The following is a 6,818-nucleotide window of genomic DNA, read 5'->3' as shown; positions in this document are numbered from 1 at the left end:
AATGGGAGTTTTGGCATTGACATCAAAAAGCAAAGGCAAAAAATGCATTGCAAAAAAGAAAAAAAAAAGATTGTTTTGGACAGACTAAATATCTGTGGGCTGGAGGGAAGAATACTCTTTGGCTACAGTAGAAAGGGTGGTTGTAAATCATGTTTGCTCTCTGTTGCTGCTGTCCAGGGACAGATTAGACCTTGAAATAAATAAAAGCAAGTCCAAGGCAGCTCTTGGATTTATCCCAGCTGTTCATGGCCTCAACCAGAGACCGCTGGGTGTCCGAGTCTTTTCACCAGACTCAGAATACCATGAGCTTCCAGCAGTGGAGCCAGCATGCCTTATTCTATCCCTGTATTTGGAGGAGCAAAACACTTTTGTGGTGGTGATGACTGGGTCTTTTGTGGGAGGGAGCAGGCTGAGGGCTGAGATGGGGAATGAAGTACAAGGGAATACGGCTGAAGAGGAAGAGTAAGGAAGAATAAGTGGGGGGCTGGGAGGGGAAGGGGACAGTGGTGTCTCCTGTCTCTCTGTCACTAAGCCTTCCCTCGTCTAAGCTAATCCTAAAATCCATAACTTCCAGACTCCTTTCACCCCCCTCTCTCTCTCTCTTCAGCTATAGCTTTTCCTGCTTTGCCCTCCACTCCCTGCAACTGCAGCCGGAGCTCTGTGAATGAATGTGGTGTGATGGGCCCAGGACACCAAGATGGCCAGACTCATCATTTCTCCTATAACCTGTGCACAGGGGCAGCAAGTGCCCTCACTTCTTTGCTGCAACCCTACGGTGGTGGTCTCCACCACATGTTCTCCAGCCCCAGCACATCTGACTCTCCACAGTCCTGGCAGGGGCAAAATACTCAGCAGGTTTCTCTCTCTCAGTGTCTGGGATGCCTTAATTGCTGTGCTCAGTGCTCCTTACTTCTCCACCTCAAAACGTTTTTCTTTCTTTGCCCGTGGGCTATAAATACGTGTGCATGTGTATGTTTATACACATATAAACATGTATACATACATGTTAGCCCTGAGAGTGGAGCATGGTCTAGGGGTCAGTACGTAGATAAAAAACTTGAGAGATTTGCCGCACCATTCTCATAGCTCATTTGCATGGTCAGTGACATAATGCAGATAACAGGGCAGGTCAGACAGAGCATCGCCCTGTCCTTCTGCTACCAGAGCTGAGAAGGAATTATTCTTCTCAAGTTAGAAAGACTTTTATTATCCACAGAATGGATTTCCTGAGAGAGCTTGAAAACCTCATATATAAGGGACAACTGGAAGACCTTGAAGCTCAAAGCTCTGAATCTGAACTTGCCATATCCGCCGAGGCTGGAGTATGCAAACTCCAGCAATACCTTCCCTACCCAGTATGGAAATTCCTGTGTGAAAAGAAGTGGTGTTTGACAGATGTCTCCAGGCTGTCCTGAGGTAGTAGCATGTATTCTAACAAAACTGTGATCGTAAACCAGTTAAACAAATGTAGGCAAGGCATACAACTCAGAAGCACATTACCTGCAGAAGGTGTGTGCTGGGTCTTTTTCTATGCATATTTCATGTTGCAAAGAGTGGCATTGTTGTTACAGACATAGAAAAGCACCTTTTTTGAGTGGTGTTTTTTGTTCTGTTTTGCCTTTTTTTTTTTTTACTTTCTACAAAGCATATGGGAGGGTGCTAAAGGGGAGGAATTATTTGTCATAATAAGTTTGAATGTTTTCCTCTCCTGTTTGTGATCTAACAGTCAGGATGTGTTAGTCAATGAGCATGGATATACTAGGGTCATCCTTTGGAGAAACTTTCTTACTTTATATTACTCAATTTTAATTTTGCAATGCTGTTTTTAAAAACTAGTGACTATTTACATTCAAAGGCAGTATAGTGAGAACAGAGATGACGTAGTATAGAAACCCAGAGTTACTCTCTTGCTAAGCGTATGCTGATGAATTTCTAGAGCCAACAGTAAAAGTAACCTCAAGGAACTGTATTTTCAGCATACATGAAGATGTATGAAACATGTATGAAATGTGTGAATCAGCTTAAAGCACAAGTGGGCAAGGCTGGTGTGGACCCAGCCTTAGCATCTCATTATCAGAACCATTGCTGGCTTTTAGTGTATGTGACAAAATGGAAAGGAAAAGAAGGGAAGCATCCTGAACAGTGGAGGGATAAGAGGAAAACAAGGTGTAAGGGAAGGCTGGATGTGCTGCGTACAGCTGTGTATCTCTTCTAGTGAGAGAGAGGAGAGATCTGTGCTTGCAGACCTCCACTGTTGCTGATGGAGAAGCATCAGCTGCAAACCCAGCCGGTGGTACTAGGCGTGTTCTCACATCGTGTGGGTTACGTCCGGATGTCCTGCAGGTGGCTGGGAGAGAGGACAGTGAAACAAAGCAGCCATTCATTCCTTGCCCTTCAGAGGTATTCATACCGTCTCATCCAAGTGTATGAATCAGAAAGGCAAATACACACTCTATCTTCTGTCTGGAAATGCAGTCTTTGTGTCTCCAAAACACTTCTCTGGCATCCTGAAGGGTTACACCGGTGTCTATCAGCTGCTTGCTAAACTAAGGTGAACTTCCAAGTTCTCGTGTGACTTTCAAGGGAGGTAGGTGCAGATATGGATGGGAAAGCAGGGCTGTAAAGACTGGAGAGCAAATATTAGGTCTAGGGGAAAGCTACTGTGCTTCTGGTTTCCTTCCTGCCATGCCATCCTTATGTCCTGACATAAGAAAAAAATTTGAATGGGCCTAGTTTTGAAATGGGTGGGAGCAAGTCTGAAATACCACCATTACCAACACTTTGAAAAATATTTTTAAAACTTGGTGAGGCTTCTATGTCCTTATTTGTCTAACTAGTTTCCTCAGTAAATATGTGTCATATATAAATAAATGTAATGGGAGAAAATAATTAACAGGATCTAGGAAGATTTATTGCCCATAGGAATTACTGTTTCTATGGAGAATAGTGGATCCAGCTAATGAGATGCTCTCAAGTGCAATCACATTACAAATGTTTCTTCTGTCTGTCCTTAGATGGTATTTTATTAAGCTCAGATATACATAGTGTTTTCTCCTTTACACTGCAGAAAAGACACATTAAGACTTAAATAGGACATATGCAGCTAAGGAAATTAAGCTTCCTAATGCCAGATCCTTCCACAAAATTATAGTGTCCATAAATTAATAACCTACTGAGCTGGACAAATGGGATTCTATAAAGTAGATGCTGTCTACTACTTAAAGAAAAGTACTACCTGTGTTTAGGAAGGGAGAAAGGGTATAGTTTGACCAATTAATATATAGTGACTGAAGTTCTTGGACATGTAACTCCAAATTCTGCAATGGCTTTCACTTTATTTTGGCCTTATTGCTAGAAGTGACCTAATGTTTCACCTAACCCATACTCTCTGAATGATTTAAACAAAAACAACAATTCCAGATTTGATTTGACCAAAATATGTGTTTGACCAAAATATAATTTTAGAACGTTCTCTCAAATATGGGGGAAAAGTTATTTAAAGTACTCTGGAGGAAAAGCAGACATGCTTTCTTTTGACACTTTAAAATATAGACATGTTTAAATGAAAAGGTCTTTCATATAATCATAGAATCATTTAGGTTGGAAAGGACCTTTAAGATCATTGAGTTCAACCATAAACCTAGCATGGCCAAGACCACCACTAAAACATGTCTCTATGCATCACGTCTATATACCTTTTAAATGCTTTCAGAGATAGTGAGTTTACCACTTCCCTGGGCAGCCTGTTCCAATGCTTGACAGCCCTTTATTTTACTTTTTTAAATGAAGAACTTCAAAAGAAGCAGTGTTTCATTTTGGATCAAAAGAAATATTCTACCCTGTAATATGAATTCTCTCTTTTTTCAAACTCATCAATAAAAAAAAATATTTCATGTTAACTTGAAACAAATTTCTTTTTGAACTGCTCTGAAAGCAGTTACTGACCTAATTGTGTCTATCAAATCATGGATCAACGTGTGATTCATACTCATCTTTTCTGGCTCTCTTCAGTCTTCTCAGTTAAATGAGAATAAATCTGGAAACAACACTCATGAAATCTATCATGAAGTCTTCATCAAACAGCATGTTGACTATTTTCTTTGTATTTGGACCCTTCTCTCTTTCCTGTTGCTTTTTTGCTTCATGATCTCTTTAATGTGAGATCTCTACTTTGCTCATTTACACTACCTGGAAAGGCTTTTCCATCTATACGTGTGTCTAAGTCACTGAGTTTGGCTCACTCCTGTTGTGGCGAGAACGAGGTTGACACAAACAGTTGTTATTGGCATTCAGTTGGATCCAGTCGGATCAGAGAAAGTCACCAAAGGCATATATGGAGGATATGGGGTTGTATGTGCGAGTTGGTTGATTTCAGATGGTATGAAAATAGCTTCTTGTAAGTTACTGCTTTTAAACTTTTTTTTTCTCTTTTTATACCTTAAGACATTTAAAAAACATCTTCAGTTAAAAGATGTTCTTTAACTAAAGAGCAAGACTGTGACAGAAGTCTGGCTTCTGGCAGTGGTGCTGTAGCAGATCTCCTGTGCTGCTTTGAGGGAATGGTTTAAAGACCTCTTTATCTTTTTTAGTTTCTTAGGGGTTTCATCTCAGTGAAGAAAATCATAAGTAAGTTAAATTTCTCACTTTGTAAAATACCTTGATGTCTATAAATACAGTGCTTAACTAAAAAAGGGGAAAAAGGAACAGATATGTATCTATTGCCAAATACGGCTCTTGGCTGTATACCTGCACTCCTTCTAAATTTGAAGACTTTTCACTTCTTGAAGTGTTGTAGAGCAGACGTCATGGTATTTCTCATTACTGTCCTTGACTGCAGGAGGCAATTTTCATAAATCTGTCACCTTTATCTTGAATAATATTTTAAATATAGCACTTTACAGTTTCTTTTATGGCTTCAAAATCACTTGTGCATGTGAAAGCCCAGGCACATTGCTCTGTTTTGAAGGCCAGAAGTTCTTAGGCATTGCACATTGCAGAAACACAGTACTAGGGGAAAACCATCAGGATAGATAGTGTGACAGTCTATATGAATGCTCATAGTTTCTGACAGCTCCATTTTCTCCTGCATCTGTGTCCTCAGTCTTGCTGGAAATTGTAGTGCATCAGCAGTTCTGTTTTATTACCCAAAGCTAAATCAATTTAGAAGGATATTTGATATGGCAGCAGTTTCTTGAGTTTCCACAGAAAAGCTAGAATATTTAATGCTCAAATAGAAGAAATTATACATTGTGGACTTATAATTACTAGTATGTGTATATTTAGTATCAGAAAATATTTTCCATGTTTCTAAGCCTTCAAGTCTTTTTGCCAAATTACTGTAAGCTTTTTAAATGGGTTTTTAGGTTAAAAAATTTAGAAATTCTAGCTGTTTTATCCTAGGAGAAGAAAAAAACATAGTGCCATGTTTAAGCCTTGCAGTCTCCTGGGAAAATTCTTGGGACTTCTTGCAAAATCCTGGGGGAGCAACCTCTGCCCCACTGTTTTCTGCTATGCTAGGCTGTACCAACAGCACCTCCTGTGTGGACACAGGGTTATCCCATTGTTTGACACCGTGGATTTTCTACATGAGTCAGGAGAAAAGCTGCCTTAGTGGGTAGGTCAGAAAGAAATATAGCAGTATCTGTGGACAGTGCAATTTTATTGGGATATGCAGGCCATTGTTTATTCAATATGCAAGCGTTTGCAGTGTAGGGAGGTAGAAATGCCTTTCATGGCTAAGTCCTATGTATAACAATGCAAGGTCTTGTGTATCTTGTGCAGGGATTTTAAGTCTGGAGTAGGTCAGGATTTGTATGCATTTGAATCAGTGGGAGATTTCTTCACTGGTTTCAGCGGGGCCAACTCAAACAAGCTGCAAGCTGGGATCCACAATGCTGTTTCAAACACTCCCAAGCCCTCTTCTAAAGGATATCTGTACTTGTTTCCTCTCTGTGGTTTTATAATCTTCCCATTACACCTTACCTTCCTCTGAAGTGATCATGTTTTTCCTGTTATGGGGCTATAAGGCAGAAAATTCATCTCCTATTTCTCTTCATTTAGTTAAAAACAATATGAAATGCCCTCTGGCACAATGTTCTTAGACCATCTACTGAAGAATTCTTTGCTACCATTCCTGCCTTTGTTTCTTTTTACTGGATGTTTTCATTTCATCTTTGTTGATGTCAGGATGTTGTCAGAGGCACCTGAAAAGATGCAATGGTGTTTTTCATCAATGGTGAACTCCAGTACTTAAAAAAATGTGGATGACAGATCCTTGGCCATTGTAAGTCAACATAACTCTGCTGACTTCCACTACCTGAACAGATGATTCAGGAATAAGGAATGCAAAGTTAGCATTTTGGGGTTTGGGTTGTTTGTTTTTTCCAGTTTATGAAATATAGTGAAACATAAGTATGAGAAACATGCATTTGTGGCTCATTTTTCCAACAGGATGATTTTTTCCCTTTTCTCTATGATTTTCATACATCTCTTAATCATAATCTGAAAATTATTCATTGCTATGTACTGTAAATTTTTATTAGACCCGTCCACCAAAGTTGTTTCAAAACTTACTATAACCACATAAGATGTGAATAAATTATAGTCTCTCCTCCCACTTATTTACAAGTTTTGTATCTGCTTTCGGCTACAGCTGATGACGCACCGTTATGACAGAAGTGGAACAGTCCAAGAGTTTCCTAGAGTGTGTGGAAGATAACTTCCTCATGCAACTGGTAAGCGAGCCTATTAGGGAAGGTGCCCCGCTGGACCTACTCTTTACAAACAAAAAAGGACTGGTGGGAGATGTGGTGGTTGGA

This window comes from Cariama cristata, unplaced genomic scaffold (genome assembly GCF_000690535.1).
Source record: "Cariama cristata isolate BGI_N322 unplaced genomic scaffold, ASM69053v1 scaffold12973, whole genome shotgun sequence".
Classification (NCBI taxonomy): Eukaryota; Metazoa; Chordata; class Aves; order Cariamiformes; family Cariamidae; genus Cariama; species Cariama cristata.
This window is presented reverse-complemented; position numbering follows the sequence as displayed.